Genomic DNA, 14,480 nt, shown 5'->3' on the forward strand with positions numbered 1-14,480 from the left:
TGCTCAAGGAAGCGTTGTGACCCTTCCAATTTACCCGCAAATTCCTGTAGTACCCAAGGTTGCTTTGCAACAGGTAGACCAACCTATGCAGTTAAGGTCAGGACCAGCAGGGCAAGGACGTTGGGCCATTAAACTTTCTGACTACTCAGAAGCTCTTCCCTTAATACAAGTTGCAAACCCACAAGCAGGGGATGTTGGACAAGAGCCAACTATTTTAGTTTATTGTCCCTGGGCTAGAGAGGATATAAAACGAGCTACAGATGGTATTCCTCATCCCAAGGTTAATTTTCAAAAGTTTTCTGAGGACATAGTTGGTATGCATTTAAGTTATCATCTAAATGGTTTAGAAGTAGAACAAGTAGTGCGACAAATCCTGGGTCCAGATTGGCACTTAGTTTGTGGTACTTGGACATGTAAGGCAGATGACGGCACTACATTAAAGCATAATTCTGGGGTGTTAGACACGCGAGTCACTGATCTGTAAAGATAATTTCTGATAAGTGGCGTCCAAGAGCAGATTGGACAGTAATAAATCAGTGCATCCAAAATGATGATGAATCTGTAGATCATTATATTGTAAGATTGACAGAAGTGTTCAATAACCATTGTGGAATGATGATTCCGTAGGATCATACCAATGATAGTCCGTATGAACAACAATTGAAAAATGCTTTTCTTAAGGGTTGTAGGGCTCCGATAAGTAGTTTTATAACTAAGCATATGGTAGATCATAGAACATGTAGACTGCAACCTTTGTTTGAATATGCACGGCATGCTGAGCGACATTTCAATTTAAAAAAGAAAAAGAAAGTACAAGTGTTAGCAGTAGGGGATGATGGTGGTATATTCTTGGTACAGGATCAAAGGGGGCAAGGACGCCGTGGTGGCGTAAAAAAGTGGGGACCCGAAATGGGACACGTTAAATAAACCGGGTGGACATTCAGAGGAATATGAGGGGAGGTTAAAACATGGAGAATGTTTTAAGTGCGGTAGACGTGGGCACTTCGCTGCCGACTGTGAAGAGTGGCAACATCCCCCACAGCTTACGAACAAAGGCTCCGTGTGACTATATGATAGTAAAGGAAGGCGCCAAATTCATTATTGTGATTATTGTAAAGAAGAAGAAAGCGAGAATGATTGTGATGATGATGAGGCAGACACACTCTGCGATGAATGTCAGAACACTCAGAAGGAAGGGCAGGATTGTGACTGTGAAGTCATAAACCTGGCAAATGTGGGTATTGCTATGCATCTAGATCAAAAACCCATGATAGAGTTTTTGATTGAGGGACAGAAAGTGGAGTTTTTATGTGATTCAGGTGCATCGCATACACTTTTGGGTCCAGCAGTTCTGCCCCCCAACTGTGAGACGGACGAGTTTGTCCTTGTGAAAGCGGCAAACGGGAAAATCTATAAGGAACCACTGTCTCAACCTCTATTGTTCACAGATCCGCAAACAAACCAAACTGTTAGGTGTAGGGTAATTATATCGAAAGTTTGTCCATTTAATTTGCTGGGAAGAGATTTGATGCATTCGTTTGGAATAGCAGCAATTCCCACACCTAAAGGCATTGAGGCAAAAAGGTTAGCGGATGGCTTGGTGGTACAGGGAGTACTCGTATATCCAGGACTTCATTTCAAACGGGCCAGGGAGGGTTGATACAGATTCGATCAACCTAGCTTTAAGTAAATCTAGGAGCGGGTCACAGCAGGTTGCAGCGCACTTACATTGCACAATGTTCTACAGAAAGGCCCCTGGTCCGGATAAAGAATTTGAAAAAGAATTCTTTAAGCACAAATGTGCAAGGATAATTTTGAATGATATGTTTTGGTATACGCAAGGTAATACGGTAGTGACCTGTACTTTGACTAAGGAAATGAGTTCTTTATATCGCTCAGGTTATAGCCCACATATTTCAATTACTAAAGCGGTGAAGACACATTGGGTAGATTTGGCGAAAAAAGTAACGAATTGGGACACAATGTCCGAAAGTCAATTGAAAGATCAACAGATCCAGGTACAAAGATTAAATTGGGTGACTTGGGCACAACCAAGTGTGCACGTAAGAGATGACAAAACAGAAAGGGCATGACAAATCCTCCTAACTCAAGAGGAAGATAGTGCGTTAAGTGCCTTACCTGTAGATTTATGATCAAAAGGTAAAGGAGATGTAGGACTGATGAAAACAGCAGGTGAAGTTTGTATAACTCCAAAGTCAGGTTTTAGACCTCGTAAGCACCAATACCCGCTAAGTAAACAAGCAGAGGAAGGAATTAAGCCAGTTATTGAACAGCTAAAACAGGTAGGAATTCTTGCTGAATGCCCAGATTCGCCCTGCAATACTCCGTTGTTTCCTGTAAAGAAACCGGATGGGTCATGGAGGTTGGTTCAGGATTTACAAGCAGTTAATTCAGCTGTGATCCCAAGAGCACCGGTGGTCCCTGACCCCTATACATTACTTAATGATTTACTACCTCAGCACAGATATTTTTCTGTCATAGATATAAGCAATGCCTTTTTCTCCATACCACTACATAAGGAGAGTAGATTTTGGTTTGCATTCACTTATCAAGGTAAAAGATACACCTACACCAGATTGCCACAGGGCTATTGTGAGAGTCCGACAATATTCGCACAAGAAATGGCTGCGAATTTAGCTCAGTTTGTTCCCCCAGAGGGAAGCCAGGTTCTGTTGTATGTAGATGATATTTTGTTGGCCTCACCCACGCAGGAAGGTTGTAAAAGGGATACCCTTGCCCTTCTTAGTTTTTTTAGCTGAGCAAGGACATAAGGTAATTAAAGAGAAGTTACAATTGTGGAAAGCACAAGTAAAGTACTTGGGTTATTTAATTTCGCAGGCAGGTAGACAATTGGAGAACAAAAGAAAACAAGCAATTCTTGAGGCACCTATGCCTACGACTAAGCGGGAGATGATGTTCTTTTTAGGTGTGACTAATTTTTGTAGAAGTTGGATCCCTAACTATGCTGAGGAAGTAGGGCCATTGATCGCACTAATCTATGACACTCCCATGGCAGCTAAAAATTATATACAATGGACAAATAAAGCAATACAGGCATTTAATAGAATTAAGCAATTGATAGCAGGATCCTCTGTTTTGGGTTTTCCGAACTATTCTAAGCCATTTGTACAAATGGTTGATTGTAAGGGAGGATATATGACTTCGGTTCTGGTACAAGTACATGGGGATAAACAGAGACCGATAGCTTTCTACTCCTTCAGATTAGATCCTGTTGCAAGGGCATTGCCGCATTGTGTTCAAGCTGTAGTGGCAGCCGCCATGGCAGTACAAGCCTCAGCATCATTAGTTTTGTTTCACCCATTACAATTGCGGGTTCCACGTTCAGTAGCTACTATACTTTTGCAAGATAAGATAACCTTTTTATCTCCTAGTCGACATGTGTCATGTATGACAGTGCTGCTGTCACAGCCTCATATGACCATAGAAAGATGTACTACTCTTAATCCGGCGACACTTTTGCCGACTCCAGAAGAAGGTACTCCACACGTTTGTTTAGAGAGCATTCATGACAAAGTGCTTCCCCGACCAAATTTAACGGATATTTTGTTGGTAGATTCTGATCTCGTTTTGTTTGTAGACGGATCAGCAAAGAAAGACACTGTAGGAAAAACACTAGTAGGGTATGCTGTCACCACAGAAACTAATGTTTTGGAGGCGAAAAGATTGTCAAACATTTATTCTGCACAGGCAGCTGAGTTGGTGGCTTTGACTCGAGCTTGTACCTTAGGGGAGGGTAAAAAAGTGACAATTTATACAGATAGTCAATATGCTTTCTCCACTGTACATGTTTTCGCTCAACAATGGAAGAATAGGGGAATGGTTACTGCAACAGGCAAACCAATAAATCACAGAGATTTAATTTTACAGTTGTTAGATGCAGTGCAACTACCACTTCAGATAGCGATATGTAAATGTTCCGCACATACCAACAGAAAAGATCTTGTCTCCAGGGGAAATGCACTTGCTGATATGGCTGCAAAAAAGGCAGCTCAAGAAAATGATTTGCTTTTGCATGACAATGATTTAGAGCCCGGACACCTCTTAGACTTAGAGACACTAAAAGTAATGCAAACATTGACAACACAGAAGGAAAAATGTCATTGGGTAAAATATGGTATCACTCAACAGGATGGGTTGTATAGGGCATCAGATGGCAAAATGGTATTACCCTCAAACCTTTTTAGGTATGTGGCATTGGTTAGCCATGGACCTACCCATGTGGGAGTGCAGACGATGATTCAAATAGTGTCTAAGGTGTTTTGGTGTAAAGGGTTTTCAACTTATGCAAAGCAATTCTGTTTATCTTGTTTATTAAGTATCATGCTCAAGGGGGGAGTTAAAAAGTCTCAGCAGGCATTCCCCACCCCTCCATATCCATTCCACACACTCTGTATGGACTTTATTGAATTGATACCCTCAGAGGGAAAAAGGTTCTGCTTAGTCATTATTGATGCTTTTTCTAAATAGGTAGAAGCTTTTCCAGTAAAGCACCCGAATGCACAAACAGTAGCAAAGCTTTTGACTACAGAAATAATGCCCAATTTGGTTTACCACGACACATTTACAGTGATAATGGGTCTCATTTTGTTAACCAGACTGTTCAGAAGTTGGGTCAAGTGTTTCAAATTGATCTTAAATATCATTGTGCTTACCATCCCCAATCAGCTGGACTGGTGGAAAGACACAATGGTGTCTTGAAGAGTAAGCTCCGCAAACTGATGGCAGAAACACATACATCATGGACTGTGTGCCTTCCTTTGGCACTCCTGTCTATGCCAATCTTACCTTCCTACAAAGGACTTACACCATTTGAACTTTTGTTTGGGAGACCATATTACTTCCCGCAGTGGCAAGGATTGTTGCCAGCGGAACATGAGGGGGGTGAGGATCTAGCGGATTATATGAAGAAGCTGCTAAATGTCAAATCTCTTGTAACCAATGACGCCTTTGCAGATTCCAGAGGTGAAGCCTTGTTAAGTGTGGCACCCGGGGACTGGGTGTGGATCCGAATTGTGAAGAGAAAGAATTGGTCATCCCCCAGGTGGGAAAGCCCATACCAAGTGCTAATCTCGACACCTATCGCTGTAAAAATCTCTGAGAGGACTTTGTGGATTCATATCACCCACTGTAAAAAAACTCAAGGCTCTTCCTTCTACCATTGATGTTGGTCAAACTCCACCGGACCTCTGAGTGCAAAGTCTGGCTGCAAAGGGGGATTAGCCCAATAGGGGTTAGTTCGTCTCAAACCCAGTGAAGAAATCAACGGCGCGAGGTAGTCCTTAGGGAGGATGGCCATGTTCAACTGGTACTTGAACTGTCACATGATGATGATTTTGGTGGTGAAAGTAAATATGTCCATACGAGAAGGAACATTTGCAAGACAAAAAGGAATGGTGGTGCTGCAAGCGCAAACAGGTGTTACTACTGTGTTTAAGGTGAAACTTTGTGAAGGAATTTTGGACTATTCTAAATGGAACAATAATAATTTCTTGACTCGTGCAAAATACTTGTGCAATAGAGACTGTACGTCCTGGTCAAATGTTTGGTGGTCAACATGTGAATGGATGGGAAACAAGTGGTGCAGTGATACCAGAGAAAGATAAAAGCAGGCAACAAAGAATAAAAATTGCGCATTCCCAAGGTACCGAAGTAATTATTATAACCATTGTGTCATCACAAGAAAGTGATTCAGGAGTTTATGGAATCGGAGTGTCCCTTCCAACTAGAACTGATCCTTTGGGGACCCTCCAACTTAAAGTACAAAGCCTTAAGAATGCGACAAGTAAAGCAGATTTTGCCTTCACAGAAGAAGAACAATTGTTACTCAAGACGGGATTCGTACACCATAATGAATGGTTATCTTGGGTTAGATATAGTACCCGAGAAGCACATTGTGAAAACTGTATTTCTTGTGCTGAAGGTAAACAGCAACTAGCGACAGTTCCATTGATGCAAGATGAAGGTAACCGAACGTGTCTGTTTAAATTATTCTTCAACAAAACTGAAGATAAATGCAAAAATGAAACTCTGCGTTTTCCAGTCATAAGCAAAGTTGAGAAACCACCTGCAGCGATTTCCTATCCAGGTTCATATATGTGCATTTCCAGAGATGGCACAGGGAAGAATTATGGCAATATGGGACAGAACTATTGCAATGTTACTGTGAATGGCAATGAGAATCCATTTCTGGAGAACCAAACTCATAGTTTAGCAGACGTATGGTGGTTATGTGGAGACAACAAACTCAGATCAAGACTTACGATTCCCTGGAAGGGAACTTGTGCACTTGTAAAATTAATTCTGCCATTCTACATTTTCCCAGTTCCAGCAAGCAATTTTGTAAGAGAACCTGAAATAAAGCCGAAGTGGCTGAGTAGGAGAAAAAGAGAGGCACCGAAGCAATCCTTCGATAACGGTGTCTACATCAATAGCATTGGCGTACCAAGAGGCATACCTGATGAATACAAACCAATAAACCAAATAGTAGCTGGTTTTACATCCATCTTTGTCTGGATTCAACCTAATAAGAATGTGGACTGGATCAACCACATTTACTATAACCAGCAGCGTTTTGTAAACTATACCAAAGATGCATTGAAAGGAATTGCTGAACAACTGGAGGCCACTTCACAGGTGGCATGGCAGAATCGAATTGCGTTGGATATGCTCCTGGCCAAAGAAGGAGGAGTTTGCAGGATGTTTGGGACTTTCTGTTGTACGTATATTCCAAACAACACTGCGCCTGATGGAAGTATCACTCGAGCTTTGAAAGGTTTGGAGATGTTATCCGAAGAATTAGCAGAGAACTCTGGGGTAAGTAATCCCTTTACAGACTTTCTACAAGCGTGGTTTGGAAAATGGAGTCATCTCATCAGCAGTTTCCTGGTGTCCATTGGAGTCGCTGTGGCTATCATGGTGGTATGTGGTTGTTGTTGTATACCCTGTATCAAAAGTCTTCTACAAAGACTGGTTGATACTGCTGTTTCGAAGACGATGTACCAGCAATTGCAACAGACTGGTGAAAGTGAATACATTGAAATGCGACTTTTTGCAAATGTTTTTGAAGTTTAAAAATTTGTCTTGCCAATGAAGTAATGTATGCAAAGAAAAACTTAGTTTTTACCATATATTGCTGAAATAAAAGACAAAAGTGATTTCGGGGGGAAATGTTAAGAGAAAAACTTTTAAAACATACTGTTATTTGTCTTTTTCCTCTTCTTGCAAAGTGAACATGTTATTTGTTGTGATATGCTTATCAAAGATGGGCCTCATCTGTGAACAAAATGCAGCATTGCTTATGAACCTGAATAATAACTGTTTTCTGCATTTCAGAATAAAGAGATTTGGTTATAGCTTGGTGAAACCTGGGATAAGGGCATTTCAGAATAAAGAGATTTGGTTATAGCTTGGTGAAGCCTGGGATAAGGACGCACTGCCGAGTAAGAGTTAATTTACTGAAGCAGGCTGTGTGTCCTGGAAAATTTGAGCTACCATTGTTGAACTGAACATTCTGTACTTCTTGAACATTCTGTACTTCTTGAACATTCTGTACTTAACTGTTGGTTTGAGGTAATTTGTGATAAACATGTTTATCCTATATGTTTTTCATAGCCAACTGTCAACGGTCAGAAATGTAACTAAAAGTTGTTTTGCTTGCAGTATAAAAATTGATGTCAGTAAACAAGTTGACCAGAGGAGATCATCTTGGCCAACATGCTGTGCAATCTGGTTAGCTGCTAATAAAGAAGTTTTTCATCACCTGAGGCAGATGCGACTTGTTTGAATTTTCCTTCTGACAGTAATTGAAAGAGACACTTATTTAACGGGATAATGAGCCATTCTCTGATTAAACACGTTTAATGTAAATGTGTTAAAGCTTGATTCCTCTTGTCCCATCAGTGTACACAGTTCCAGACCTGTTAGATAATGCAGTAAGGATACTGAGGGTACTATTTTATGCAGAAATCGTAAAGTGGACGAAAGAATTGATCATCTTCTGATCACTGTTGCAGTCATAACATACCACTGGCCAAATCTGATGTCCATCCTGTTAGTTCCTCCCCCGGCCAGACATGCATCACTTTACCTCAAATATCTTCTGGTACCTGAAATATTGGTGTTGTCTGCTCCCACTATCTTTAGTCCTTTCTTGCTGCAGTTCAGAATTAGTCCAGGCCTACAAGTGGAAAGCCTCACACAGATCAGTACCCAGCTGGGGATCCATTTATTCCATTTAATTTTTAAAGTAATTAGCTTGTACTGTGTTTTGAAGCAGACATGTGGGAAGTGTGCAACTGTACATAGAAGTGTAAGGTGTATCTGCCTCCAGAAATGCAAACAGATGTGCCAGCATATGTCAGGTACTGCCTAAAGATTACTATGATCAGTACCTGTATTGTGTAGGGCCAGAGCACGATGTGGAAAATTGCAGCATCTGTCAGGGTTTTCATCTGAAGACTTTGAAGAGAAAAATGGAATGCCGTCCAGGAGTAATGGACAAAAAGAGACTCATGGACTTGTTAGCTCAGTCCATCATGTTTGCAGATCTGCAGCAGCAGTGTAGTGCATACTTCCAGCGTAAAAGGAAGAGACGGTATAAAGGAAATGCACATCAAAAAGAGGAGGAGGTTTATCATCTTAGAAAAAAAAAACATTTGCCGAGTCCAGAGCACCTTCCTTGTATGTCTTTAGCCCCTAGCTGTTGAGATCATCCCTCCTAGGATTAGGCTAAGTTGTCTTAGGGTTTATTCCCGTTCTTATCTAGCCTGCAACCAAATTCTGAACAACCCTCTCTCTATGTCTACAGTCCCACAATCCAAGAGGGAAGATGAGGTCTCTCCTGAAAGTGAATCAGACTTTCTCTGATTCAAAGCCTACCTTCCCCTTCTGGTTTATGACACAGGTAGTGAAGACACTTTGCTTCTGACTGCCTGGCAGAGTATGTGTTGTTTAGTGATAGTCTCAAGCATGATGAAGCACTGGAACATGACAGCCTCAAGAGTTCCCAACTTCCCAGAAGAGGTATTTGGTACTTCTGTGACTTGGGTCCACAAAAAATGTAGCCATTTCTCCAGTCCAGGAAGCCCTTTTAAATATCTTTCGGTCAACATCCCTGGATCTAGTCTCCCACCCCGACCCCCTGGCCATTAAAAAGCTGACCTTTGTTTACAGAATGCAGGATTTTTAGAAATGTCTACACAGAAACCTTGATGCATTTCCAGAAACAGTGTCACTGGGAAGTGCTAAGGGAGCTAGAATGGCTTTAGGGCATTATACCTTCCCAGTGATATGGAAGACAGAGTTATTGACTGAGTTTTTGAAGGAAAGGTATATACTTCGACTTTGGCCTAAAATTTTAAATTTTGTGTCAAGATGTTTATCCTTAACTCCAGGATGGTTGTAGGGTATGAGACCGTGAAGGCAGCTTTGATCAGACAAACCCAGACTTGCTTATAGCTGGGAATGCTTGTTATAAAATGTCTGTATGATGTCATAGATGCAGCGTCCAGGACTGCTGTTATGAAGTCAGTCATAAAGAGAGAGATTCTTAGTTTTGGACTCCTTCCCTGTGGATGTGAAGACACAAATCTTCAGTACCCCATTAAATAAGGGCTTGCATGTCTGAGCCCCATCTTGTAATATGTTCAAGAAGTTGGAGGACAAACTGGGAACTGTGCAGTCAGACAAAACATGCGTCAGCCTCCTAATACTCTTCTGCATAAAGGCCTCATTACCAGATGCAGGGGTCCAGGCAAGCAGCCAAAAGGTGAAAAGACTGCACAGAGCAGAATATGGCAGTAGGAGGACAGGGTGGGAAGGACAGAGCTCAGACTCCTGATGGGAGCAGCTGTAACAGTACTAGTGACCTCTTCCTTCTTCCCACACCCCCACAAAAAAATCCCACCCTGGCCTTTATCTTCACCCTTTCCCCCAACCTATGTCTCTGTATGAGTGGGTAGCTTGCCTCCTTTTGCAGAATTGGTAAAATATAACAAAAGACCAGTGGTCTTACAAATTGCAGCCACAGGTTATAGATTTCGTTTTACATCCAAAGTAATAAGAATACTCCCCTCAGTCCCAAAAAGCCATGAACTTAGGCAGTACATGACACGTGGTGAGGGAATCCCTCACTATCCATATACCTCCTACCCTTTAGCTTTGACACAGTTTTGTAAAAGAATGTTTGACACTAGTAATATCTCATTGCTGTACTAAGGGCATTCACATCTTGCCTTACCTTGATGACTGAGTGATTCAGGAAGAAACTTGGGAGGAGATGCAGATGGATTGGGCATACACTGTAGGCTGCCTCAACAGACTAGATTTCTTCCTAAGTAAGCAGAAGTCTAACTTAAGCCCAGTCACCGTCTTCCTGTGGGCTCTTCTGGACACCATTTTAGTCAAAAACTGTCTACCACAAGAAAAGTTGAGTCCCTTACTGCCTTCTTTCAGGATGGTTAGGGAGATCAGCGGCAATGACCAAGGACTTTCTGAGCATTCTGGAACACATGGTATCCACTGGTACTGATGGTTTTCCTAGACAGGTTGCACCGGAGGAAAATTCATTGGTCTCTAAGAAATAGCTGGGACTAGCAGTCTCATTCCTTGGAGTATACTATCCAAAGCCTACTCTGTAAGAAAGAGACTGGAATGGTGTTTGCAACAAGTGCAAAACAATAAGAGCATGTTGTATAGGCAAACTACCCCAAACCAGACCTGAACCATCGACTTCTCAGAGATAGCATGGGTGCACACACGCAATTATTACCGCAAAGTGGCACGTGGAATCCCAGGGAAAATAAACTACACTTGAACATGAAGAAGTTTATTATTCAAGTTCTCAAGTCTTTCAAGACCATCTGGAAACATGGGACACTTAATGTCATTACACACATTTCCTCAGTTATGTTGTACATAAACATAAGGGGAGAGAGACATTCTTATCACCTCTGCAGACTAGCTATGCAGTATTTCATAGGTTCATAGGTTCATAGGTTCATACTAGGCTATCTGCCCGAGGGCATTTACAAGCCTAGCCCATCGTTTTGTGGCTTAGGCCACCCCTTTAGTATGGGGAACTATACCCATTATTTTTCTGTGCCTCTGTCGAGCAGTGACACTGAGGTAATCCCTGGGGTATATCTGCGATCTCCCATCCATTGGTCAAGATTTCTCTTGAACAAGGCCAGCGAGGTGCTCTGCCTCACATGTACCGGGATTTTGTTCCACAGCATAGGGAGTCTTTGGGTGATGAATCTATCCCTCCAGCACGTCCTATTAATAGCCGTGTCAAGGTTTAAGTCTCCGCCCTTGTGGCTCTGATGGATCTAGATTTTTGAGGTGAAGCATATTCATCAAATCTGGGTTTGACATGGCCTTGTATGTTAGGCAAAGGTCACCTCTGAGCAAGGTGGCGACTGAATAGAGCTGGAGTTCTTTCAGTCGGGCAGCATAGGACAGATTTTGAGACCCTTTATCCTTTTGGTGAGGAACTTTTGTGGCCTCTCCAGCTGCTGCAAGTGTCGGGTCAGATACATTCGAATGGGGCATTGTACTCAATCATTGGTCTGATGAGTGATGAGTAAAGGAGACTATGACCTCCCTTGATCTAGATGAGAATCCCTTCATGATAAGGTGGGCAATGTAGAAGGTCTTCCTAACTACTTTAGCTACATGGGTGTCGAATGACAGACTACTATCAACCTGGGTCCCCAGGTCCCTGATAACTTCTTCTGTGCTCAGTGGATTGCCACCTATTTGGTAGCTAGGGGTAACCTTGTTTTTCCCGAAGGGTATGACTATGCATTTTTGGCATTTAACTTTAGGCGTGGCTCTGGCACCAGTTATCCGTTTCTGTGAGACCCTTCTGAAGGATATCTGTGTCAGATGTGTTTTCTACTATGGCCCAGTTTGCAGTCATCTGCAAACTTTGTCAGCCATAACCCTCCTGTGTTTGCTTGTACTGGAAAAGTAGATGCCAAACAAGAGTGGGCCCAGGACTGAGCCCTGTGGGACACCACTTGTGACAGGCTTTGAGTCTGACATGGCGCCAGCAGCTCTGACCCTGTGGGTTCTGTCACTCAGCCAGTTTGCAACCCATCTTGTGATGTATGGGTTGACATTTAAGCTGATGAGTTTTTCAATGATACCCGAATGGGGTATTGTATCGAAGGCCTTAGCCAGATCGAGGTAGGCTGTATGGACTGCCTTTCCTCATCAATGGCTTTGGTGACTGTTTCAAAAAGTCAACCAAGTTTAAAAGGCATGATCTGCCTTTGACAAAGCCAAACTGGGTTGGATCCAAAGTCTGCAAATTCCCTATGTCTTTATTTATGAGGTCCATTATGATCCTCTCCATGGCTTTGCAGATAAGGCTTGTCAAGCTAATGGGCGGTAATTTCCAGGGTCGGTGGAGGCACCGCCTTTGTGAAGTGGTACCACAGTTGCAGTCGCCACTCCTGGGTACGTATCCAGAGGTAAGACTTTGATTAAACAGCTGTCCTAGCTGTGGGTTTAATTCCTCATTGAGTTCATGGAGCACACAGCCGGGGACACCATCAGGTCCCATGGATGCTGTGTTTTTTTGCTTTGGAGAGAGCAGTTCTCACTTGGGCGCTGGAGATGTTTGGGGGCTGCAATCGTTTGGTATAGATATCTCTCCTTTTGGGGAGGGGAGAAGTTTGCACTGAACCTGTCAGCCAGTATGTTGGCAATGTCTGTAGGATCAGTAATCTTCACATCATTTTGAACTAGCTCTGAGCATATCTGGGAGTTTCCTCCCAGGTTTCTAACATAGCTAAAGAAGGCCTTATGATTGTCTTTTGAGTCTTTAGCTATTTTTCTCTCGAAATTTGCTTTGGATGATTTTATGAGAGCTCTTAGTTTTTACTTATAGTGATCAAGGGTGTCTTACCTTTTAAGGATTTTGCTCTATCTTGTAGTAGCTTCCTCCTTTTGTTGTAGAGTTTGTTTATGGCTGGGGTCCACCAGACTGGATGCTTGCCTTTGGTACAAAGAGTCTTTGTTTTGCTTGGGATTGCCTTATCCATGCAGTCCTGCAGGTGCTGGTAGAAGGCATTTGTAAGTGATTCAGCGGCTTGAGTACTGTTTTCCGGCGGCTCGGGGGCCTTAAAGGAGACCACACTAGTCTTTAGAAGTGTGAAGTCGGCTTTTGAGAAGTTCTTTACTGTGGTCTTTTTTATTTCAGGTGGGGGTGGGATGAGGACCTCCAGCGAGATTAGTTTGTGGTCTGATCTCACCAGTGAGGGGTACACCTCCGGTGTTGAACATTGTGCTCCCATGTTCGTGATGATGAGATCAAGTATGTTATCTCCTCTTGTGGGGATGGTGACTAGTTGTTCCATGGCATTTGAGTTTATGAATTCCAGGAACTTTTGGGCTAGGGTGTTTGGGCTTGAGTAGTGTTCCCAGTCTATATTAGGGTAATTGAAGTCACCTAGTATGATGGTGTTTGGTGATACATTTATCCCCTCTAGTGTTTTCAGGAAGGCCATGTGAGGTTCCTGAGTTTGTGAGGGTGGCCTGTAACATGCTACAATTTGCAGAGCAGTCTTGCCTATGGTTAATTGCACCTGGATGGTCTCCGATGCATCGTGCGTTGCCACCAGTCTTGAGGTGTGGGTGTCCTTGATGAATATGGATACCCCCCCTCCTTTCTTGGTATTGGGAAATTTCCTCAAATTCAAATTGCTCCTGAAGGCATCCTGCATACCCACACAGGAAATTTTCATGGTAGACCAGCTAAACAGGACCTCAACAGATCACTTGAATGAATGTTAGACATGGATGCCATCTTTGTTTCTCAGAGTAATAAACAGCTGAGGAAATTCTGCTGCAGAGCTCCAAATCAACATTCTTGGGCAGTAGATGCCTTATCAAAAGAATGGATGTGTCTTCTTTGCTTCCCAGGGAAGTTCTGAAGTTAGAGGAGGAGAGTCCAGAAATAATTTTGATTGATCCATTCTTCTCCAGGCAGCCCTGGCTGTCACAGCTGCTGTGAGTGCTAATTCCCTCAGCTTGCAATCCTTCTGACAGTGTAGTACAACAAACTCAGAATAGCAGTTTGGAAGATATGGCTCTCTTGCCCTTTGGTCACCTGTTTTCTGAGGATGCTCAAAAAATTATGGGAGAAGTTAGAAGGCCAAGCACAGGGGAAATCACACTTAGCTATATTGAAAAAAAACACCTCTCTGGTACCACTGGAGGAACCAGTAGCCAAAACAAGTAGACTTACCCATGATTGTTCAATGTCTGTCTAATGAGCTGTTCTCTTCAGGTTAACTTATGCCTCTGTGAAAGTGCATCGTTTCTGCTTTTCTGCTAGTGTCCAGACCCCCTATCAGACAGTTCCTGATGGCTGCCTTTCACATGAGCACCTCCAAGAGGAATGTATTCCCAACGTGGGACTGGAAATTTTT

The 14,480-nt window shown here is 42.7% G+C and overlaps 1 protein-coding gene across 2 annotated transcripts in view; it reads left to right on the top strand.

Moving 5' to 3' along the window:
- Positions 1-14,480, top strand: part of MTRF1L (mitochondrial translation release factor 1 like) — a 636,968-nt gene that overhangs the window by 130,679 nt on the left and 491,809 nt on the right. The window lies entirely within an intron of this gene.

Source organism: Protopterus annectens, chromosome 1.part0 (assembly GCF_019279795.1).
Source record: "Protopterus annectens isolate FY-2018-M chromosome 1.part0, PAN1.0, whole genome shotgun sequence".
NCBI classification, from domain to species: Eukaryota; Metazoa; Chordata; order Ceratodontiformes; family Protopteridae; genus Protopterus; species Protopterus annectens.